This window comes from Pinus tabuliformis, chromosome X, assembly GCF_031772625.1.
Source record: "Pinus tabuliformis cultivar Carrire ecotype Pingquan chromosome X, CPIR1, whole genome shotgun sequence".
Classification (NCBI taxonomy): Eukaryota; Viridiplantae; Streptophyta; class Pinopsida; order Pinales; family Pinaceae; genus Pinus; species Pinus tabuliformis.
In genome coordinates, this window is record NC_142308.1 from 593191843 (window position 1) to 593218476 (window position 26634).

The following is a 26634-nucleotide window of genomic DNA, read 5'->3' on the forward strand; positions in this document are numbered from 1 at the left end:
TGTGTGATAAAACATTCGTCTGTGATCTTCAATCCCCTGAGAGTACCTGCTCTTTTGGCTGAGATGATGAGGCGGCTCAGGGCTTCCATCACAACAAGGAAGAGCAAGGGAGATAGGGGGCATCCCTGCCTAAGGCCTCTCTCAGAGTGGAAGAAGTGGGAGGTCGCTCCATTGATAAGGATGCTGAACGAGGGGGATGTGATGCATGCCATTATCCAATTGATGAAGAGGATGGGGCAGCCTAAGTGGATGAGTATCATTTTGATATAGAGCCAGCTAACTCTATCAAAAGCCTTGGAGAGATCAATCTTGAGAAGGATGCACTTAAGCCTTTTTGTCCAAATGGAGTGTATAGCTTCCTGCGCAGATCCAATGGCTTCATGGATTTGTTTGTCTTCCAGGAAGGCAAACTGTTGGGGCCCGATGTGTTTGGATAAAATGGGCCTAATCCGATTGGCAATGATCTTGGAGATGATTTTATAAAGTACATTGCATAATGAAATAGGCCTGTAATCGTCAAATGATGAGGGGGAGTCTGATTTGGGAATGAGCGCTATAAAAGTGGTGTTTATTGCATCATAGATTTGTCCTGTCGCTCTGCTTTCCTCCACCACCCTCAGGATGTCCTCTCCAAGAAGCTCAAAAAAGGCTAAGTAGAACTCTATGGTCCATCCATCCGGACCTGGACTTTTTTCTCTCTGAAACCATTTGATGGTGCTCTCCAACTCTGCCATAGTGACTGGTCTTGTGAGAGAATCAATGTCCTCCTCCATTACATATCTGGGGAAATGTGATGCCACATTGATGATTTCTGCCAAATTTGTGCCCGCCGGCATATCTTTAAGGCATAGACGGTGTTGTAGCACAATATCGCACAACTAAAATGTCAAAGATTCTTGGATAAGTTTCATCAAAGAACCTCTTTTACAGTATAGTCATGTTTCTAATCGGCATTGTACACCTTGTGTTCAGGTTCAGGGATGATCATAACAATCTTCTTCATGTACCTGCAAGCTTTGTTTACAGTTGTAGAAGATAGTGATGAGAAGAGAAATGAGGATCACATTGAAATTCAAACTATTATTAATAAGAAAAGAGGTAGAAAGCCCAAGATTAAAGGCTCAGAAACACCAACAGAAATGAAGAGCTCAAACAAGAGGGAGAACTGTATAACTCTTACAGGTGATAGGCCTGCTAGAGAGAAGAAGTTTGTGGATCGGTTTATAGCTGGCATTAAAGTATAAAAAAAGGAGAAGTTGTTATTTAAAAGGACAGTGGCACAGCTCCGAAAGATATCCCAAATGTGGTGTATAAATTGTTCAAGAGGAGCAGAGCTGGACACACCATTAAAGACCTCCATTAAGTCCTTTATGGAAAACCTGCAAAGGCCCCACATATGGAAAATAAAAAATTTGCAGTTCTCTGGCTTTGTATGGGATGAGAACAAGAATAACGCAAAAGTGAATGAGTCCGTTGAATCTGTTTTGAAGATGGATGTTCAACAAAAAATAAAAGTTTAAAAGTTGAATTTTCAACGTGCCCACATTATGAAAAATTGTCTTCATCATTTGTTTCAAGAAACTAATGGTGCCGAGAGTCTGTTTTGGACTTGTTTAATGCAACCCACATCAATCAAAACACCTGAAGACTGCAAGAATGCGCATTTTTTATGTATGGATTGGCTCTGTCAATCTTCGATTTGAGACATATGCAGAGGACAGTTATATTTCATCCATGGAGTTTGGAATAGCTGAACAAGGTGCATATCTAAGAGATTTAATGATCAATAGCTTGTTCTACAATATAAACACAGGTTTTGTGGAGGACTTGACTAGAAGAGGTATATCGGATTTTGAAAGCTGGAATTATAGCTACACTTCTGCCAACCAAGGCCACATTTATCGATGATCCATGATGTGTTATCATAGCAGGGAGTTGATAGCCAAGACCAATCAATGGTTCATTGTTAGTTTGACAACGAATTAGTAACTTTGAGTAAAATGTAACTAGACAGTTTTATACCGAAATATTAGTTATGTAACGAAGGTCGATGATATAAAACTAACAAATTCCCATGAAATGTAATGAGCGGAGAATCATTGTTGAATAACAAATTCCAATCCAATTTAGTTTCTTGTCTTGGTTATTCTGTTGAGCTTTCTTGTTTTCTTCATTATTTCAGTTATTCATACAACAAGTGGTATCAGAGCTCCGAGGGCGGTGAGCCTGGGCGTGAAAGAAAGCGGGTGTGCGTTGAAGGCGTGAGTCCAAGTTTTTTTTGTTGTGTGAAGACTAGCGAGGCGTGGCTGTGCGTTGAAGGCGTGAGAGGCTGTGTAAAGACCTGCGTGAAGATCTGAGGCCAGTTCTTCTGCGTGCAAAACTCTCTGCCTGCGTGTTGTTGCGTGAGAGCTTGCGTAAGGCAAAACCCTCTGCCTACGTGTTGCTGCGTGAGAGCTTGCTTAAGGCTAGTTCTTCTGCGTGCAAAACCCTCTGCTTGCGCGTTGCTGCGTGAGAGCTTGCGTAAGGCCATTTTTTCTGCCTGAGCATGAGTGAATCTGCCAGTTTTCTGCCTGAGCGTGAGTGAATCTGCTAGTTTTATGCCTGAGCGTGAGTGCCTCTGCCTGAGCGTACCCTGCGTTGGATTAGAGTGTTACCTGCGTTGGATCAGAGCGTAACCTGCGTTGGATCAGAGCGTGAAGAGTCTGGCGGAGTCGACGCAGAGGTCAGAGCGTGAATGAGTCTGGCGGAGTCGGGTGTTGACTGCAGCGTGAGGAGGAAGGCCACTGCATGAGCAGAGCGTGAAGCGTTGACTGCAGCTCGAGGAAGAAGTCGTGGACCTGTTGCCTACGTGTAGAGTTATCTGCCATCAGCCATCTGCTGCAAGGATGCTGAAGTATTACGGGTAAAGTTTTCCAGAAATTTGTAAAAGGTGGTTTTTCAGAAGTTTTCCAGAAATTTGTAAAAGGTGGTTTTTTTTATGTGAATTGAAGGAAAGATTTCATGTAGTTTGAAGAAAAACAAACAAAGGGTTTGAAATAATTGAATTGGGGAATTATTTTTTTGAGAAAGAAAAACAAAAATATATATATAAACCCTAGAAAGACTAAAACCCTAGGAAAGGGAAAAATGGCCAAGATGTCGAATGCGAAATTCGAGGTGGAGAAATTCACCAGAAAGAGCAATTTTGCTCTTTGGAAACTGAAGGTTAGGGATCTGCTTGTGCAACAAGGGTTGCACAAGGCATTGGATGGGGCAACTAAGAAACCTGCAACCATGACTACTTCAGACTGGGAGGACTTGGATGCCCGAGCTCTCAGTACCATCCGGTTATGCCTAGCGGATGAAGTTCTCTTCAATATTGTTGAAGAGACTACGGCGTCAGGATTGTGGGAAAAACTTGAAAATCTCTATATGACAAAGTCATTAACCAACAGAATTTATCTGAAAAGGCAGTTATACAGTCTTCGAATGAAAGAAGGTTCAAACGTTGCAGAACATTTGAATGTTTTTAATACACTAATATGTCAATTAACAGATATGGAAGTCAAAATACAGGAAGAAGATAAAGCCATAACCTTGCTGTGTTCTCTGCCTGAATCGTGGGATCACTTCGTAACTTCAATCAGCTTCAGCTCTGCTGATTCTTTGAAGTTTGAATCAGTCGTGGGAGCTCTCCTGTCTGAAGAAGTACGAAGGAAATCCAACACTGAAACAGCTGCATCAGAAGCCATGGTCGCTAGAGGATGCTCAAAGGAAAGAGGAGAAAAACCAAGGGGGTCTTCCAGATTGAAATCGAAGGGAAAGAAGTGTAAGGCAAAATGTTGGAACTACGGTAAAGTTGGACACTTGAAGAAGGACTGTTGGAAATGAAAGGAATCCGAAAACCCGAAGAATGAAGCGAATTAGGTCGATTCAGGTATGATAGACGAAGTTTTATCTGCTGAAGAATTATGTATGATAGATGAAACTTCACCTGAATGTAATGTCTCTCAGGGTTTTGATAGTTGGCTATTAGACTTTGGTGCTTCGCATCACATGTGCCCACATAGAAATTGGTTTACCTCGTATGAAAATGTAAACGGTAGTTCTGTGTTTATGGGTAACAATGTGTCATGTCAGACTGTTGGGATGGGAGATATCAAGGTTAAGATGTATGATAACACAGTTAGGACATTAACTAGTGTCAGACATGTACCTAATTTGAAGAAAAATTTAATCTCTTTGGGATTGTTGGATTCAGATGGATATAAGTTTATAGGTCAGGATGGCGTCTTAAAAGTCTTTAAAGGAGCACCTGTGGTTATGAAGGCAGAAAAGGTCGGAAATCTATACAGGTTAAAAGGAAGTACTCAAATCAGTGAAGCAGCGGTTGCGTCAGAAAAGGAAGAAGCAAGTACTCGTCTATGGCATCAGCGATTGGGTCATATGAGCGAGAAAGGTCTTCAGATATTGATGAAACGTAAATCTCTTCTCGGTCTAAAATCCTTGAATTTAGATTTCTGTAAACATTGTGTGTATGGAAAACAGTGTAAACAGAGATTTAAAGTTGGAAATCATAATAGTAAAGATGTTTTAGACTACATTCATTATGATCTGTGGGGGCCTTCCCCTGTTGTGTCATATGGAGGTGCATTTTATTTTTTAACGTTCATTGATGATTACTCCCGTAAAGTTTGGGTCTATATGCTAAAAAGGAAAGCTGGTGTATTAAATGTCTTTAAACAATTTAAAGTAATGGTAGAGAAAAGAATAGGCAAATCTATTAAATGTCTAAGAACTGACAATGGTGGTGAGTTCACTTCTGTTGAATTTGAACAATATTGTAAGGATGAGGGAATTGTTAGACACAAAACTGCTGTTTATACTCCTCAGCAAAATGGTGTTGCTGAGCGTATGAATCGGACTCTTATGGAAAGAGCCAGAAGCATGATCAGCAATGCTAACTTGCAAAAGGAGTTGTGGGCAGAAGCAGTATCTACTGCTTGTTATTTAGTTAACAGATCACCTTCAGTAGCAATTGATTGTAAAATTCCTGAAGAAGTTTGGACAGGTCAGTCTTGTGACTATTCACATTTGAGGATATTTGGCTGTGATGCTTATTCTCTTATTCTGAAAAATCAGCGTTCAAAATTAGATCCAAAGTCAAAATGTTATGTCTTTGTTGGGTATGACTATGCAGTGAAAGGATATAGGTTGTGGGATCCTACATTGCGGAAGATAGTCATTAGTAGAGATGTAACATTTGATGAATCCTCTTTGTTAAAATCAAATGTTGAAAGAATTGAATAGGAACAGGTATCGCCGAATCAACGAGTTCAGTTGGAGGCTAGACCTTTCGGTGACAGTCGAAAGGAAGGAGAGACTTCTGGAGAAAAAGGTGTTGAAGACACAAAGGAAGCCGTTGAAGCTTCTGAATCAGTGCAAGTTTCTAAACCAATTCAGCAACCAGTCGCTCTGAGAAGGTCTACAAGGGAAAGGAAAACTCCCAAAAGGTATGAAGATTCTGCTTCATCTTTTGCTTTGATTACTGAAGATGGGGAACCTTCTTGTTATCAGGAAGCAGTAGATGATACAGATAGCGAGAAATGGAAAATGGCTATGGAAGAAGAAATGGACTCCTTATCCAAGAACAATACCTGGGATCTTGTAGAGCTTCCTGAAGGGAGAAGTGTTGTTGGATGTAAATGGGTCTTCAAGCTGAAACGGAAAGTTGATGGAAGTATCAAAAGGTATAAGGCGCGACTGGTAGCAAAAGGGTATTCTCAGGTTGAAGGTATAGACTTTCATGAGATTTTTTCTCCAGTTGTAAAACTTGTTTCTATACGTACTGTGTTGAAACTAACTGCGTTGCTTAATCTTGAGTTAGAATAGTTAGATGTTAAAACAAATTTTCTACATGGTGATTTGAACGAAGAGATATATATGGAATAACCAGAAGATTTTGTACGAGGTCGCAGCAGAAGATTAGTTTACATGCTCAGGAAATCATTGTATGGTCTGAGGCAGTCTCCCAGACAATGGTACAAGAAGTTTGATTCCTTCATGGTGAGCCAGAACTTTATAAGAACATGGAAGAGAGAAACAGGTTAAAGGCTCAACTCTCTAGGATGTTTGATATGAAGGATCTTGGAGCAGCAAAACATATCTTGGGCATGGAGATACATAGAGATAGGAAAATGGAAACTTAATGTATGCGATGGTATCTACAAGACCTGACATTTCACATGCAGTTGGAGTTGTCAGCAGATTCATGGCAAATCTAGGTAAATAACATTGGCAAGCAGTGAAATGGGTGCTTCGATATCTACGAGGCATAAGTAACCATTGCATCGTCTTTAATGGTATCGAAGGATCAGTGTGCGGATATGTAGATGCTGACTATGCAGGTGATTTGGACAAAAGAAGATCTACTACAGGTTATGTCTTTACTCTTGCAGGTGGAGCAATTAGTTGGATGTCAAAGTTTCAAGAAACAGTTGCATTGTCCACTACCGAAGCTGAATATATAGCTGCTTCAGAAGCGAGTAAAGAAGCAATCTGGTTAAAGGGTCTGCTCGATGAGATTGGAAGGACGCAAGAGAAAGTGAATGTATTTTGTGACAGTCAAAGCGCTATTCACTTGGCTACAAATCCTGCTTATCACAGCAGAACCAAGCACATTGATGTAAGGTATCATTTTCTGAGACATGTGATCGATGACGGAAAAGCAGCTCTTCAAAAGGTCCATACGCGAGAGAATTGTGCATACATGTTCACAAAGCCAGTTACAATAGAGAAGCTGCGGTGGTGTTTAGCTTCTCTTGGCTTGCAGAAAAGATGATGAATGGGCATGGGCAAGAGATTAGGAAAATTGTTGTCAAGGTGGAGTTTGTTAGTTTGAAAACGAATTAGTAACTTTGGGTAAAATGTAACTAGACAGTTTTATACAGTTTTATACCGAAATATTAGTTATGTAACGACGGTCGATGATATAAAACTAACAAATGCCCATGAAATGTAATGAGCAGAGAATCATTGTTGAATAACAAATTCCAATCCAATTCAGTTTCTTGTCTTGGTTATTCTGTTGAGCTTTCTTGTTTTCTTCATTATTTCAGTTATTCAAACAACATTCACAACTCTCGGGCTCGGATCCAATGGTTCCCCGGTGGCACGAAAGTGCATGAAGTTTATGCAAGGGTGCCCCCAGGAATGGTTTGGCCAAAACCACTCATTTACGGATCAATGGCTAGGAATTCTTGCGGCATCACTCTCATTTATTCCAAAACCCACTAGGAAGTGGTCGTGCGAGTAGCATTGGGTTTTCAAAATTTGTGCGCGGTTTTTCAATTCATACTAGCATACGTCTTCAGGGCCCACATTGACACTCATATTCTAATATCTCTTCACTAAGCTTTTGACAAGGGCTTGTGCATATAAGCACTTTCAATGAGTTTCAAATATTAAAATTAGGTTGAGACGAATATGTTTTACTAAAGGCTTTTATGAAATATTATGTATATGATATTTTTATTTTATTTATAAAATAAAAGAGCTTTGAGATAAGTAGCCTTATCATTGTTTGTACCCAAGTCAGGAATCAATTTTAAAATTGTATATTTTGAGAGTTAGTTAGTTAGGTTTGGGAAAGCGGAAGAAAAACTATAAATCAATAATTGGAAGGGTTTGGAGGCTGAAAGTCCAGCACTGATGTCTGGTATTGTAATAAGAAATTCTCTCTGAAATTATAGAATAATATAGCAGTTTTCATTTGATATTTGGGAGTAGTTGCATAAATGTTTTCCTCTTTTGTGTTTTCATTCATTTAATGTTTTTCCTCTATTGGCATGAGCGTAATGAAGTTGTTGGTTTCTTTTATTTAGCAGATTTACTAATGTTGTTTTCTCAGCTGAAAGTACCTGCAAATCTTATTTAAAGAAGCCTTAAATGGCGCTCCACCACACTGTAAATTCATCCATACTTGCTCACTCTTCCATGCTTCTTTCTACAGTAGTTGTATTCAAATTCTTAATTGTTTGGGTATAAACTTTGTTATCTTTCTTTTCCTCAAATCACTCATTTAGTCCAAAACCCTATAACCCTCAAAGTTTTTCTGGCCATTCTATTTTGGAAAGCTAGGTTTTCAGAATTAGAAGTTTTGGTTGCAAGCCCTCGTGTCCTATTCCTCAAGCCATTGATATTAACTATTTCTATTCAATCTTGAGATGTCTTAGACACTGGTTCCCCCATAGCCAGGAACTGTCTATGAGAGCTACAACATCTTTTGGCGTCATTGCCAGGTTAAGGAGAAACGAAGTTATTTTTCCCTGGGTATTAAAATCTATTTCTTGATGGAGAACAAGATTTAGATATCGAAGTTTGGTTGTTAATCATTCATCTGCCGACTTTGCTGGAAAAGATTTTACTGAAAAGAAAAAAAATTCTAATATAAAATGAAAAAGCTGCAGGGAAAGATTAGGTATCAGATGTTGAAAATTTTCAAAGGATTCTTGTTCTTTGTTATCAGTTCTATTGTCTATTTTCTCATACATGTCAAGAGGGTTATTTCTTGTCTTGTATATTTTAACTGGTCCAAACCTTCAGCAATGTATTTTTCCTTGAAACAAGAGGATTTATCTTCTTCTTGTGTGGTAAATCTTGATCTTGTTCCTTCTTTTGAACCAAATGAACAAAATCATGTTTTCATTACAATCCCTCCTCAAAATCCCCAATCTTGTCAACTTGAACATGAAAATTCTAGTTTACCATCTCCTTTAACAGTCATTGTTGTGCCTTCTAATCAACCCTCTGATATCCAATCCAAAATTCGGGAAATTTTTAAGCCCCTTAAGTTGCCACCTATTCTTCATGATTACCCTCTGAGATGTTTTAAATACCTGCCTCATTTTAGTGGAGAAAGTTGTATTATAACAAAGCAACATGTGTTGGCTTTTGAATGTTTTCTGGATAGGTTTGAAATTATTCATGAAGATGTGGCTTTGAGGTTGTTTTATCATTCATTAACTAGAGATGCTCAACAGTGGTTTCAATGTTTAAGGCCAAATACAATCAGTTCATGGCAATAATTTCAAGACATCTTCTTGAGGTATTGGGGTGAACACAAATCTCATGAACAATATCTTTCTGAATTGTATGCAATGCATAGGAGAAGCAATGAAACAGTAGGTGTATTCAACAGGAGATTTCAAAAACTTTATCTTAACATACTGAAAGAAATCTGCCCTCCTGAGGTTGCTTCCATAATATACTATTTAGTAGCCCTTCATCCTAATGTAGCATTTTATCTCAGGGAGAGGGGATCCAAAACCCTGGAACAAATGTTCATTGATGCTCAAGAAGTTGAGGATAATCTTTGGGCCTCTTGGAAGCTTCCATATCAAAATATTCATGTAAATATGGAAATAAATCAGTAGAAGAAGGAATCAAAAACACAATCATCTGATTTGAATCTAAACTTTTCCTCTTCTTCAAATTTTACAGGTTGCGAGTCAAAATTCTCTAAAGAGTTAAACAATTTTACTCAGCAAAATAATTTTACACCTGTAGTAGATGATTTTCCCTTTCATGAGATGATGGATGATTTTGACATGGTGTTTCTTGAGGATGATATTTCTGAAATTGGTGGCATATGCACACATTATATAGAGCATTTTGCTCACAAAAATCAAAATTTTATAATTTCTCGAAAAAAAATGTCACATTACCAATTTGTTGAACAAGAACACATGAGATATTCTCAAATTTTTTATGCACCTGTGGAAGAATGTGAGAGACTAAACAGAATGTTCTGCAGGTATATTTCGGAAGCAGAAGTTTTTTTGTCTTATTATGCAAAGGAACTAGTTGTTATGCAACCCAAACAGAATGTTGAATATGTTGGTTTAGAAAATAAATTTTCTTATCATTTTTATGATCCTGTTGGGAATAATACTAAGAGGAGGGTGAATTAGTATTAACAAATCAATAACTTTTTCATTTCATATTCAGATTTATATACGATGCTTCAGAGAAGGAAACTCAAGTGTGCACACTACTATTCTTAAGGAAACCAACGTATATCCAGTGAACTTATGATTCAATTAATTCATCATATGTTGATCTTTAATCAGTGCATGAGTACTTTACTAACCATTAAACAGTAACCATGTGTAGTAATAGTAGAATAAACCATCATACATAAGCAACACACATGAACACCAAGATTTATGGTGGAAACCCAATGCAGGAGAAAAACCACATGTTGTTGTTGTCTCTGTCTTCTTTTAATATAAGAAAAACCTATTTACAATCTTGTACTGGTTCATACTCATACCAGTATACAGGAACCCACTTGCATAAGTCTACAACCTTCTCTTGTTCTCTAGCTTCTACTGGAAGGGAGCTACAACCCCCTAGCTCTTGTACTTGCAGATATATTTACCAGTACGCAGGCGCTAGCCTATAGAAAGCTCCAACCTTCACTCCTTCTCTAGCTGCTACTAGAAGGGAGCTCCAACCCCCTATCTCTTGTACTAGCCGATATGTTTATTAGTACATAGGCACTGGCCTACAGAAGGCTACTACCTTCATTCTTCCTCCTGGGACCATGTTTCATAAATTTTCAGACTGGATACTCTTGGTACATAACAACACAATATGAAGGTCGTGTTTCATCAAATTTTCATACTGGATCCATTAGTAACATTGAAGCTCAAAATCAATCACCATTGCAATACATCCAACAAAATACATCTCAATCACTAAAAACTCAATCAACTGAAACTTAATAAAAAATTCAACCAATCAATTGGAACAAATAGATCACTGTAACCAGTACACAGATCCAGAACACTGCATCAACAACCAAAATCTACTACAACCTCAAAATTCATATGTCAGAATGTATATGCTACTTCAATGAAGCTAACCTGCATGTATACGCTACTTCCTTTAGCCCAACCTGTGTATACCTCTAAAGATACTGAATCATAAAAGCTCTGAACCACAAACTGTACCAATCAGTGACATTCTAAAGATATATTGTCAATTTATAGAGTTCTAAATAGATAGCAGCAAGGATCACCCTTCTTACTCAATCAATCAATCAACCAGACTCAATCTCCTTATACAATCAATTTTACTTTCAGATCTAATGAAGACATCATTAACAAACAATAGTAAAATAGCAGCACTAATCAGATAGATCAGTCATCTCTGAACATCAATCTTTTCTTTTTCATACACTACTTGGAAGAGCCGAACCAACGTGTATATGCGCCTTCACCAAGGCGAACCAGTGTATAGATTTGCAAATAAAAACTTATAACTTCGCAGCTATTCTAGACTTCAGATATACCCATATCATAGCATTTAAAGGAAAAAACATTTGTTAGCACTCAAATCTAGCCTATCCATTATCATATCACTTAATGATAATTCATTATGATCATGATCCATCATTAGATCTCATCCATCATCAAACACTCAATTTCATACTTAGTCCAGATCAAGCAAAGCATCAAAAACCCATAACATGCATTATTTCCTTTTATCTAACACTTCATATGATATTCATTGTTTGTGTTGTTTAGCCCTTTGATCTTCTCCTCCTTATATAGTTTTAGCCTTTCTCAATACCTTGGACCAAACCAACACTTAGAACCTGTGGTATTCTTAGACAGGATCAAGTAACTGTTATTCCGCTCAATATTGTGGGCTAATACCATGGTATGGACCCTGGTATTCTTTTAACCTTAATTTTCCATTCCATATACACTTTTCCTTTTGTGAAAGTGCATGCATATGTATATGCTCTTTTTCTACAGTGAACCCGCTTGTATACACTACTTCGACTAGGTGAACCTGCGTATACAACTTTAAATAACTTAAAACATTCTTTTTCTTCAATTTCTTGATTCTGATTTGTAGTCCTTTGTCCCATCATCATGTTCTCTTGTACCATTACCTTGTTACCTCTGAATTGACCTGTTATAATGTGATTTTCCATCATACATCACTTCTAAATTGATTCCTCTGAACTGCCCGACATTTTGTCCCATCTGTAAACACAACCGCCATGCATTCTGTCACATCCTGTTTATATTTTTATCAATTAGTTCCTTCACCAAAGAACAACTCTTATCAAGGACAACACACACTAACAATATCCCTGAATCAAACCTTTGACCATTATTCTGTTCCATTATTTTGTCACCTCTGATCTGTCCTGTAGATTCATCTAGTTACCATATACTTGTTCTGCTACAAGTGGGTTTCTATCAAGTACAACACATGCATCATAATGCCAACAGATCCTATAGTTGATTATATGACAACCTTCCTTGACCAGTAACAAACATCAATTATGGGGTATGTATCAACTATTATGTCTGAGGATTTCATGTGGTGCATACCTATTCTTATTTTCAGTTTTCAAAAGCACACAGGCATTAGGTCCAATACTCAAATGTTGGCCTGGTACCACTAGAAAATGGATTTCACTTGAGAAAATTCAATATTGTATATAGTTAGGAGTTGTATATAAATAAGCTCAGAAACTGAGCATTAAATTTTCAGTTTCCAGTTGTTTTCTTTTGTTGGTAGAAAGAAAAATAAAGAGCCTTGAAGGCGGAAGTTTCAGGGAGATTAGAATTTTCAGAGATTTCAGATTGGTATCAACTTCATTTTTTTATCTGACTCCATGCCCAACTAAGGCCACTGATCTACATTTCTCAGCGCTTTGCAGCCAAAACATTATCCCCATTTGGAGCCAGATGTTGTAGCACAATTTGGCACAACTAAAATTTCAAAGATTCTTGGATAAGTTTCAGCAAAAAAATCTCTTTGCGAGTGTAATAATGTTTTTAATCAGCATTGTACACCTTGTGTTTAGTTTCATGGATGATCACAACAAGCTTATTCATGTATCAAGCTGTGTTTACATTTGTAGAAGATGGTGATGAGAAGAGAAATGAGTATCCCATTGAAATTCAGACTGTTATTAAGAAGAAAAGAGGTAGAAAGCCTAAGATTAAAGGCTCAGAAACACTAGTATAAATGAAGAGCTCAAACAAGAGGGAGAAATTTATAACTCTTACAGGTTATAGGCTTGCTAGAGAGAACAAGTCTGTGGAACGGTTTATAGCTGACACTAAAAGTATAAAAAAAAACGAGAAGTTGTTATATAAAAGGGCAGTGGCACAACTCCATAAGATATCCAAAATGTGGTGTATGAACTATTTAAGAGGAGCAGAGCTGGAAACACCATTAAATACCTCCATTCAGTCCTTTATGGAAAACCTGCAAAGGCCCCACATATGAAAGATAATCTTTTGCAGTTCTCTGGCTTTGTATGGGATGAGAACAATAATAACGCAAAAGTGAATGAGGCTCTTGAATCTGTTTCGAAGATGGAGGGTCAACGAAAAATAAAAGTTTAAAAGTTGAATTTTCAATGTGCCCATATTATTAAAAAATGTCTCCATCATTTGTTTCAAGAAACTAATGGTGTCGACAGTCTGTTTTGGACTTGTTTAATGCAACCAACATCAATCAAAACACCTGAAGACTGCAGGAATGCATATTTTTGATGTATGGATTGACTATGTCAATCTTCGATTTGAGACATATGCAGAGGAAATTCATATTTCATCCATGGAGTTTGGAATAGTTGAACAAGGTGCATATCTAAGATATTTGACAATCAATAGCTTGTTCTACAATATAAACACAGCTTTTATGGAGGACTGGACTAGAAGAGGTGTATCGTATTTTGAATGTTGGAATTATAGCTACACTTTTGCCACCCAAGGCCACATTTCTCGATGATGCATGATGTGTTATCATAGCAGAGAGTTGATAGCTAAGACCAATCAATGGTTCACAACTCTCGTGATCAGATCCAATGGTTCCCAGTGGCACGAAATGCATGAATTTTATGCATGGGTGCCCCCGGGAATGGTTTGGCCAAAACCACTCATTTACAAATCAGTGGCCAGGAATTCTTGCGGCATCACTCTCATATATTCCAGAAACCACTAGGAAGTGGTCCTCGGGGCTAGTATTGGGTTTTCAAAAACTGTGCATGGTTTTTCAATTCATACGAGGATACGTCACCGGGACCCACATTGACACTCATCTTCTAATATGTCTTCATGAATCATTTGACAAGGGCTTGTGCATATAAGCACTTTCAATGAGTTTCGAATATTAAAATAAGGTCGAGTGGGATATGCTTTATTAAAGGTTTTTATGAAATATTATGTATATAATATTTTTATTTTATTTAAAAAAAAGAGCTTTGAGATAAGTAGCTTTATCACTGTTTGTAACCAAGTCGGGAATCACTTTTAAAATTGATTCTGTTTTGAGAGTTAGTTAGTTAGGTTTGGGGAAACAGAATAAAAACTAGAAATTAGTAAGGGTTTGGAGGTTGAGAGTCTAGCTCTGATGTCTGGTATTGTAATTAGAAATTCTCTCTGAAATTATAGAGTAACATAGCAGTTTTGATTCCAGCTTTGGGAGTAGTTGCAAAAATGTTTTCCTCCTTTGTGTTTTCATTCATTTAATGTTTTTCCTCTATCAGCATGACTGTAATGAAGTTGTTGGCTTCTTTTATTTAGCATATTTACTAATGTTGTTTTCTCTGCCGAAAGTACCTGCAAATCTTATTTAAAGAAGACCTAAAGGGCACTCCACCACATTGTAATTTCATCCACACTTGCTCACTCTTCGATGCTTCTTTCTATAGTAGTTGTATTCATATTCTTAATTGCTTGGGTATAAACTTTTTTATCTTTATTTTTCTCAAATCACTCATTTAGTCGAAGACCCTACAACCATCATAGTTTCTCTGGCCATTCTGTCATTCCTTGTCCCTCTGGCCATTGATATTAAGTATTTCTATTCAATCTTCAGATGTCTTGGGCATTGGTTCCCCCATAGCCAAAAACTATCTCTGAGAGTTACAACAGACGACAATGCATTCACTACATAAAAGAGACCTAGAAGGCCACCGCTAAAACGTTACTTAGTAGTAATATTCACGCACGAGATGAAGCCCTGATGAGGGCTAAAACCATAGTGATAAAATTCAGATGTAGTGGACAAACTACCTTTAATGGTCTTGTATGATTGAACTCTTAATCAAGATTTATACCGTAGAGATACGAATCTTCTTTGCTTTAGCCACGTCTGAGGTAATACAAAGATATTTTATTTTCAAGACATATGCTCTCACAGATTCTTGTTCGCCATAGAGACAAGAATTGAAGCTCTTGCAATACTCATAAATTGTGCCACATGAAACTTAAGGGCGTACCCTACCATAGAACAATTCGTTGGTTTCAAGAAAAGCTAGATCAAACTTGAAATAAACAAATACCCCAAGTGAATCCCACCACCAAATACAAGACACAGAGAAACCCTAGCCTCTCGTTAGTTTTGATCAACACTCCTCAATACCAAATAGTTCATAACATAAGTTCAAGGAATGATCATTCAAAATTGCATGCTCTTGGAGGAAGGATGAATCTCCTTTTATAGATTTGGAAGGTACTCCAAGAGGAAACCAAAAAATTGATTTTAGAGGGAAATAAACATTTAACATTAAAATTGATGGAGCCAAAAACCCTTTGCAAAAACAAATTTAGATTATCAGGGCTACTTTATTTTGAAATAAGAGTGAAAACCCCTTATGTATTAAAGTTTAAGATTAAATATCCATAGGTAACCCATAATGCCAATTAATTTAATCGTTTGTGGAGAACCACATGCCTTGACAACTTGGTTTGACCAAAGAGGAGTTGCCACATCATTTCCCTTTGGAGTTTTTTCCCATGGGCTGAGGTCTTCAACTTCAAATGAGAATATCTCTAGAATAGTGAAGGCTCTTGTGGCATGCCACATACAACCAGAATCAACTTAATGAGGAGAATCCATCAAGAATGATACTAACTCAAAAAAACATAATTTCCCATGTCATTTTGGTCAATAAAAGTGGGGCTTCACTAGATGCTTCTTAGGTTGGCATCAATGAGAACCATATTTCATCAGAGAGAGGGAGGGAGAGAGAGAGATGAAGTTGGAGGGGTAGAGAGAGGGGGAGGAAAAATAAATGCATAGATATATATATAGGTAGAGCGAGAGGGAGAGGCAAGGGGGTGATGGAGAGAGAGGGAGAAAGGATAGGAGGGAAGAAAAAGAGAAAGAGAGGAGAGAGATAAAGAAATAGAGAGACATAAATATAGAGTGGGAAGAGAGGGCGAGAGAGAGAGGGAGAGGGGGGGAGATAGTGATAGAGTTGGAAGGTAGAGAGAGAGATTTGGGGGAGAGACAAAGGGAGGTGGGAGAGACACTACAAGAAAAAGGACATTGGTGAGGGGTGAAAAATGTCACCATAAGCTCATTGGTGATAGTTTAAAGAGCCTTCGTCACCAAAAATTGAATGTCACCAAAGATGGCATCGCAAAAAGTATAGGTTTTGTGGTGACATTCAAATTCCGTCACCAATAATGATTTATAATGACAGATAGCTACCGTCACCATTTCATATGAGCAATGGTGACGGACCATAGCCCCCGTCACCAAAAACTGAACGTCACCAAAAGTGGCATTGCCAAAAGTATAGGCGTTGTAGTGACATTCAAAGTCCATCACCAATAATAATTTATAATGATGGATAGCGACCGTCACCATTTTATATGAGCAATGGTGATGGACCATAGCCTTGGTCACCAAAAACTGAACATCACCAAAGGTGGTGTCGCCAAAAATATAGGTGTTATGGTGACATTCAAGGTCTGTCACGAATATTGATTGTAATGACAGATAGTGACTGTTACCATTTCCTATGAACAACAACGATTTATTATGATGGATCTTTCATGGTCGTCTCTATTGGTGCATATATATGGTGACGTTCATTAATCGTCACCAAAAGTTGCATTGCCAGAAGTATAGGTGTTGTGGTGGCATTCAAGGTCTGTCATGAATAATGACTATAATGACGAACAATGACCGTCACCATTTCATATCAACAACAATGATTTATGGTTATGGACCTTTGAGAGTCGTCACTATTGATGCATATATATGGTGGCGTTCGTTGATCATCACCATTTCATATTTTGGTGAGGGTCGAAAAATGTCACCAAAGCTCATTGGTGATGGTCAAAGAGCCTCTGTCACCAAAAATTGATCATCACCATTCCATATGGATGTCAGGGCATGATGGAATTGAACCACCAACCTCCTTCTTGTAAAGCAGGTGATCTTCCATTGAGCTAGCACCCTTTAAAGAATTATAATTTTAAAAATTAGACCTTGAAACTTCATAAATTGTAAATTCTACTTTTTTCAATAAATTAAAGTCTCGGCAATATTTTACTAAACAAGCAAAGAAGCATCGAAGCTGCAGGTTCCTACCTAATGGTTATGGAAGTTATGAAAAGTGGGTGGAGGGAAAAATAGTTATGTATAAGAGAATCAATATGTTCATTTGAATACTCAATTAGAAGTGAAACTCTGAAGACATTTATAACTTATAAATGACCTATAACTAGCAAATGCACCAAATATTGCAAAGGAAATGTCATAAGTGGATAGCATATGGAAGAAGAGTAGTGTAACTCATGCAGGACACAATCCAGTCCAAGTTAATATAGTTGAATAGTTATCAAAATCATGCAGCAACTATTCCTTGAAACGAGTGTTAGAATTACAAGGGATCTGCATATCTCAAAAATTTAGTGCTTCAATAATCACAATTTTATCAGTAAATTTGCAATAAAATTGTTGATGCACACAAATATATCCAAATGAAATTTGTTAACCTTCCAAAATTCAAAATTTTACTTTGCTTCAACTATCTATCAAATAGCTAAAATGAATGAAGAACGGAGCAGTTTGTTTGATACAAATACAAGCATAATTATGAATATTCTACAAGCAACCAATCTAATATGATCTAGATTCTAATGTAGTTTCTAAACAATTTTTATATATTTTGAGAAGATATTGTCAAAGATAGTGTCTGGAAAACTTGGTGAGGGGCCTAATAATGTATACTCACAATTAAACTAAGAGTTAAATTGAAAAATAAACATGTGACACAATGTAGTATTATTTTACAAAGTTGTTCATGATGGACTACTCAAGAAGGCAAAATCATGATATTTCTTGTCTGAAGAGCAACTAGCTATTTGTAGATTTTGTGTAATGCATGGAACTATGAAACAATGATATAAGTACACACATAATGGCTACACTTTTATTTTCCTCTTCAAGTACACAGATTATCAATTCCATAAGTTTAGAGACTTAGCATATGCAGATCAGAACTTTGCCTCTTCAAAGGGACAACCAAAAAATTCTCACCAAATGCTATAATAGGAATACCAAAAGAAAAGTAATAATCCATAGAATGTGAAGAATATTATCTTACCATTCAATCATCTTTTGTAGTGTCACAAATCTTCCCAATCGTGTGAAAATCAGACATAGTATAAATAAAGTAAAAACAAGGTACACAAAGAAAAACAACAAGGTCTATCAACAAAGAAAAGAAAATTCAAAATAGTCAAAACAAGAGCACATATAGACATACATCCACAACTTGATACAATTTGCCACCAAACTAAACCCCTTTCCTAGAGAAGTACCTCTTGAGAGTCGGTTCATATTAAATCTTGATGGGGCAACTAGGGTCCAAGTAGGCAGATCTGGGAATGATGGGGTAATAATGAATCACAAAGATAGTATCATTTTTTCTTTCTCCATTGGCATATAAAACAAAGGCTGAATTTGAGGCTCCAATTTAGGGACTAACTTATGTACTAAATAAGGCAATGATACACTCAATATTGAAAGAGACTCTACCCTCTAGTAATTAGGTTTCAAATAAATCAGGTATCAAATATAGGAGTATTCAGGATATCTTGTAGGAAATTAGGTGTCTTGTTGTGAAGATTCGTGTAATAAGGTTTTCCTATGTAACAAGATGGTTCAAAAAATGAGGAACCAGATAGGTAACTAAGGAGATCATTTGGGACTAAAGAAAATTTAAGTGAGAATTCAGACCCCTCCATGTTGGAAGAAATTAAGAGAACGTGCAACACATGTGGATGTATGGGAATACTGGCACCTCTAGTCATGTTAAATGTACAATTCCTTCAAACTTGTTAGCTCACCAAGCCATGGTGGCATCACTTCCATGATACAGCCACCAGGAAGAGACTGTATCATGTGACGTGACTTAATGTTATAAAAGGTGGAGAAAACAGTCAGAGAATGTAGGGGATTGACAACGAATGGAGTTGAACAAAGAGGATTGGCATCATGAAGAACATTGAGTTTAAATGGAAAATTCTACTGAAGCTCCTATAGGATAATGATGCAAAATTCACAGATGGAAAATCACAGACCTAGAGGACAACATCATAGATGACAACCTAAATAATAATAATAATAATAGACGGAACCATTTAAATGTGGACCAAGGTATTGGCAGTTCAACTATCTAAGAGAGTTGGGGGGATGTAGCAAACATCAGGGCCAGACTCTTCAGTGATGATGGATGAGAGCCAAATGGAGAACATTGTATTTGAAACCAAAATATGAAGAGGTTTCTTCGCACATAGGTTTTAAAAATTAAAGTAGAACTTAACTTCATACAAGATGTTTTTTTTTCAAAATGGACCTAGATCCTTCTGCTTCGTTTCCTTTTTATTTTGGTTATTGGGTGCAATTTGAGGCTATAGTTTTTTGGGAATTATTAAGTGTTACAGTTAACTTTTAGGATTATCTATGATTCTGGTCTAATGGACCATGTTTGGCACTGCCCAAAAGAATTCCACAAAATTACTAGAATGGAGGGGAGTGAAAGGCAAAAACTCGACTCTCTATGTGCCCTGAAGAATGGGCAGCCCCAACCCACATGGTGGTCTTGTGTCAAAGCCTAAAGGGAATTGTAACACCAGAAATAAAGTTAAAGTAATCCATACAAATGGATACTCACTAAGAATTCTTTGAAATAAAAAAATATGGTGAAATCTACTCTATGCTTACATATCAACCTTCCTATTTTTGTTTTCTTTTTTGAATTTAGTCTGGGTGGGGGTTGGGGCAGGGGTTGTGAGTGTTGTGTTTTGTGGAGTTTTTGGGTGAAAACTATTGTTCATAACTTTCTATGCAATGGGTATGGTAGTTGATACTGTGTTGAAATGATAAATTCGATGTTATATGTTCGAATGTGTTGATGGATTCAGAATGCTTGAGGTACTATTGTATGGGGGTTAATGGATGCTTGTGTTAAATTCAACTTAATTGGTGTCATGTATAAAAGTCAAGGTAAATAAAAATAATCATCAACACAATATAGAATCAATCACGCACACTAACAACCCCATAAATACCCTAGGAAAACCCCAACTATGGGGATAACCCAACTAACGGAATTCCATGAAAGCCTGGCCAAGCTGGTAAACCCTTGGCCCCTTACAATGGGCGGGGAGCCCACACTTTCTCAACCTTTGGCACATTACAATGGAGACTAATAAGCCTATTTATAAGCTTATTTCCATCCAAATATAACTGGCATAATACCATGGGCCCAAAACCACTAGCTATAGACTATCATTCCTGAGTCAAGGTGAATCCTAACAATTGAATCCCCTTAACTAGATTTGTTGTACCCTTGTTTTAGGTCGTTGTTAATTTGGTTTTGCCATAAATATATTATTAAAAATGTATTTTATCTTCTTTACATTAGAAGAGAGTCAAGACTGTGTTGAGTATATTTAACACATGGATCTTCTAGCGAGAATATAAGTATCGATCATTTTTTTTTACTAGGCTTCAGTTTATGCTGCTGGAGATAGTGCTTCCTATGAAAGAGTTGTTGAGTTTGGTGATGATGTTGTCATTGTTGCGTAAGTTTCCATTTTTTTCCAGCTTAATTGATGGTTTTCAGGAAATCTCTTCCAACGCTTTGCATTTTATCATATGTGGTTGATTGAGTTCAGATTTTTCCTAATTCTTGTTGATTAGCTGATCAACACCTAGTTTTTCTCTATCTGATTGTCACTTTTGCAAGGCTTATCGTACCCCTATTTGCAAGGTTAAATGTGGAGGATTTAAGGATACTCTTACCGATGACTTGCTTGCTCCTGTTTTTAAGGTATGGATCAGTGGTTACACCGATAAATTGATTCATGATTTTTTTATGTAGTTTGAAAATTCTCCCCCTAACCATTATGGTCCATGAAGCATGAGTGCACAAATTTGTCTTTGAATGTTCTCTAGCTTCCTGCAGACATTGATTGAAAAGACTGGACTTAATCCAGTTGAAGTTGGTGATATTGTAGTGGGTATTGTTCTTGCACCTGGCTCTCAACATGCCAATGAGTGCAGGATGGCTGCTTTTTATGATGGATTCCCAAGTGTATATCCTACCATTTCATGTGTCAAATGAATTATTTTCTTGTTGGATGCCTGAGTTTTTGTGACAACTGCATGTTGCTTACCACGTCATCTCTTCGGAGACTATACATGTCAACACTGTCAATAGACAATGATCTTCAGACCTACAAGCAATTGTAGATGTTGCAGCTGCAATTAAAGCTGGGTTTTATGACATTGGTATGTCAATATATGTTTGCTACCACTGGATTATCATAGCAGGTTTGAATTTAGATAAGTTTATGATTTCAATTTGTTTTCTTCAGGCGTCAATGCAGGAGTGGAGTTAATGACTATCAATCCTATGGTGTGGGAAGGTTCTATCAATTCAAAGGTAGGCATCAATAAAATTTAATGATGTTGTAAACATAAGGCTTTTAATTTTGTCAATAGTTTCAATTTGATGTTTTTGTCCATACTCTTCTATGTCTTTAATATAGCCTTCATATATATATATATATATATATATATATATATATATATATATATATATATATATATATATATACACACACACACTTGCACAAGGATAGATATATAAGTACTTCATTAAATATTTGTGTGAAAGGCACTGATGGCTTTTGCTACCACTTGCAATAGGTTGAATTTTTCAGAAAAGCACAAGATTGTCTTTTGCCCATGGGTATCATCTCAGAAAATGTAGTTGACCACTATGGAGTTTCATGTCAAGACCAAGATCAAGCAGTGGTATATGGATGATATTTTAAGATTTTGATTTGAGTGAAGTCAATGTTGGTGCAGTTCATATGAATTAATCAGTGAAGGTAAGGAATGGGAGTTGAATATTAACTGCTAGAATTGTTTTTCAGGTTGAATCTCATAGGCACACAATAGCAGCAATAGTTGCAGGGAAGTTCAAATATGAGATCATCCTAGTTGAAGCAAAGGTACAAAACACCCATGTTCTGTAATTTCCAAAGTTGGAGTCGTTGGAGAGTTGCCACAATGGTACTTAATGTGTTTCTTGTTTTTGTGCTGAAGATTGTTGATCCTAAAACTGGAGATGAGAAGCCCATGACGATATATGTGGACAATGGCTTTCATCCTAATGCTTCTCTTTATGATTTAGGGAAACTCAGACATGCATTTAAGAAGAGGGGAAGCACCACTACTGGTATAGAGTTTCTTTCCCAATTGCATGCTAAGCATGTTTTCTATGTTGTTGATTTTATCAAAAAAGTTACAGCATGCTAGATTTTCTACCATTGTAAAGCACTGGATGTTGAGTATTCAGTCTGTGTCAGTTATGTCTATGTTCTGTTTCAATCTCACAAAGGAAAATCAAGCCAAGTAAGTGATGGAGTTGGTGTTGTACTGTTGATGAAGAAGGCGGTGGCCATGCAAAAGGGTGCACAATGAACAATAGAAAACAAGTTGATCAATGCATGAAGTTTCATTATAACCACAAATATTCTTAATGGATGAGCACAAATCCTCATCTTGCTGAACCATCTATTTCCCACCTCTCTTGCCTCCACCTTCTGCAAAATGTTCTGAACTAAAATCCCACTAATGCAAAAGTTCATCTCCAACTATAACATTGTTGGGATCAATCCAAATGCATAAGTGCACCACTTAAAAGGTTGTGCTTTACTTGTAGACTTTTACACATGCAAACCTATTCATAAAACAAAATAGAATTTATACAAAAAAATTTACAGACTGAGACAAAAAGAGTATTAGGGACCCATATCCTTTTCAGCTTGTATCAATCATGCCTCAAACAACTATGCAGACTTAATGTCTCTAAAACTTTTGTTTCAGCTTAGCTCGAGAATACAAGATTTCCTACCTTCATGCATATGGGGACTCAAAGCCAGTCATAAATTGGCTGAAAAGAGCCTCTAAACTTTTGAGCTACCACTTGCAGCCTCTTTTTCAAAACATACAACTTACCTTCTATTTTTATGTTTCCTTTGACCAAGAACAGGAATCAAGAAGCAGGTAGATTGTCCAAAGTCGGCTTGGAAATGGACCCAGCCTCATTGAAAGTCACAAATTCGAAGGAAGGCCAACAAACATAATTTCTTCATGACACTTGGCACTAAATAATCTTGTTACTCTCTCTATGTTTTTTTCTCAAATATGACAAATGATCTTATCAATGTTTTCAGCAGTTCTATATGGTCATTTTGACTATAACAGGGATGTAAATTATATAAATAGGGGCAGGTAAATGATTAAATTTTGGATTATAGACAAAGTGTTGGCTTGATAGGCCTTGACCCAGGTTCAGCGTTAGTCAGCCAAGCAAATCCCTACACTACTAGCCCTTTTGGCATCAGTTCGCAGAGCGCGGACTGAAGTCTCACCCGAAGCAGTATGGGGGGATGCAGGGACCAAGTTTCCACACCCTGAGATGGTTGTGATGTTGGTTTTATACCTTAAACCCTTCCTTCACATAGATTGATAAGCCTTTAAGGCTTGTCGATGTACTTTCTCTTCCGTCTCTTAAAACCTCTATGAAGGTATACGATCGTACTTCATGCAACCCTAACCAATGGCTCAGGTACTTACGCGCCTTTGTTACTGCATTATTGTATAATTTCCCAAATTATCTTAAGTGTTCACCGATTTTACCATGCAATTAATATTATCTTTGCATAAACATATATCCTTATTTGCGTTCATATAACAGATAGAAACATATACATTTGCACATCAAATTAGCATTATAACATAAACCCAGAACTTAACATATCATAATCGTATGCGATCCACGGAGGCAAAATACACAGTAATTTCATAATACTTCTCTTTATTGATGATTTATATTTCCAATATAGAATTTATCTGCCCTGCGTGTTGGGCAATTTAATTTCTTAAATTGCTTTCATTAAATTATCAACCAGGGATACTCGTAAGCTTGTGATGATTCCAACAAAATATATGCAGGAGTCGGCAACTAACTCGATGTCTAACTAAATGATTTTTTATTCAATATAATATGCAAGGGAAGAAGCTCCTAATTGAGGAGGTCCTGGTTGTCCTTCCCTACATTATTATATATTGAAAAGAAATCATTGATTACATAAAACTAGAAACTTGAAATAAAGACGAGAATGAATTTTAATTGTTGTTCAGATTCAAATAGAGAGAGAGACTAACTTAGTCCCTTAATTGTCCCCTCGTATACTGATCCAAACTAAAATAAGATTCATTCATAAGCATAAGAAATGAAATAACTTGAAACTTAAAAGCAAAAGAATGAATTTCAATTATCATGCAAAGCAAATAGAGAGAGAGCCTAACTTAGACCCTTGGTTGTCCCCTCATATGCTGATAAGATTTTAATTTAAAACCCATTCATCAATCACAAACAAATCCTCAAACATCTAGGAAATTAAATGAAATAAGATCTATTATGAAATAAAATGTTTCTTTGATCTTTTCAGAGTGAGCTCAATTCTCTTAAGTGACAAGCTATTCCATAAATTCATATACTACATTAACACAACTTATATCTAAAACTATAGAAAGGAAATTTATGTAAAATGAAGCTTTATTCTATTCCATCATAAGTTGGATACATGCTCCAAGAGTCCTCTTTTTGGAATGGAGGAGGTACTCCTATTTATACAAAAACATAAGCAACTAACTCACTAATGGAGGTCCACTAATCTCTCATAGTTCCACAAATCATTCATATGGTTACAACCAATATGAGACACATATTCCTTTATCCATGATTTTTCTCCATGAGGTATGCTTGACCCCTATCCCAAATCTCCTTCAAATATTCAAGAGAATTCGAATTTGAGTCTTGGAGGCCACATAAGAGTATCTTGGAACCTTCCAAATCACCTACACATGTCACCAAACTCATTCCACCTTTAGGTATAAACAAATACATGTTATTTTTCTAAATTTTAATCATAAATTCACTTTAAATACATAAAATAATTAACTTTGGAAATGAAACTATGGACCCATATGGTAATGGAAATATAATGATAATGTGGTGAAATGAGGTGACAAAATGAGGATAAAGGTGAAAATGGAGTGAAAATGTATGCTAATTTGGCAACGCAACATACCCCCCAACTTAAGTTATTGCATGTCCTCATGCAATCTATTGCATTGATTTACTTTAATCATGATTTGATCTTTTGAATTGTATTCCTTTTATATGAACTTTAGCTGATGTTAATTCTTCTTTCATCTTCGCATAATCATTTGACAGCTTTGTTCCTTTTGCAAAGTGTCATTTTGAAAAATATTTGATTGCAACATATTACTTTGGTTCGAACTTGTGTGGCAACCAAATTTTATTAGTATTGGTTCTTGTGTAACAATACTTTTGTTATTTTTGTGTTGCATCAAAATACTTTGAAAACATTTAATCAACCATTCATTCTATGATCATCATTTGCAAAACATGTAATGTTTTGAATCATAATGCAATAGTAGCTGTTTGGAAAAGTATGTTGGTTAGGATGGCATGTGTATAAAGGAAATATATGACATATGAAAGGTGATATATCACGAAATGTGAATATGAGGTATGAACATGAATTCCCCCTCCAACTAGAGATATGACAATGTGAAAAAGGAAGTGAGGAACTTTCCAAAGTTACAATTTTAAGCATTTTAAGGAATTGCATGACTAAAAATTAGAAAACCACATACCTTCACTTACCCTCAATGTACATGAGTTGTGGATGCTGAAGAGTGTGGCTGCTAATGCTGTTGGATCATGGAGTATGTAAACAAAGGAATTTGGATCTTCTTCTGTGTTCTTTTTGCTGATGACAAGGGTTGAATCTTTATTGCTGTTATGACAAATTGATCTGCTGCAAACTTCTGAAATGATGTAGTCTTCAATCATTACAACACCTAATGGTACAATTCTAATCATGCGAATAAATGTGTCGATGTTGAGCATGAAGAGAAGTCATTGGATTATCGACCATTGATGCATGTTGTTAACCAATGTGAGGCAACTCACCATTAATGTCAATGAGTGCCAAGGTACCTAAGTACATCTTGCGAAGGGCGAATAGATGAGCTGATGTCAAGCCACTTGCAAGATCCAACGATCAAGGGACATTGGTGTATTCCCATGATTGCTGGCAAGAGAGCCTATCATTAAGGCATACAAGCCTCAAGGTACTACTAAGGACTCTAACATTGAACCTAGATAGTCGATAGGCCAAGACTTGTTAGAAGGGAGGCCTT

General features: G+C 36.7%; 1 pseudogene; it reads left to right on the top strand.

Annotated features, from left to right (window-relative positions):
* The first annotated feature begins 1001 nt into the window (after window positions 1-1001).
* Window positions 1002-23022, top strand: LOC149141415 (3-ketoacyl-CoA thiolase 2, peroxisomal-like; annotated as a pseudogene).
* The last annotated feature ends 3612 nt before the right edge of the window (window positions 23023-26634 follow it).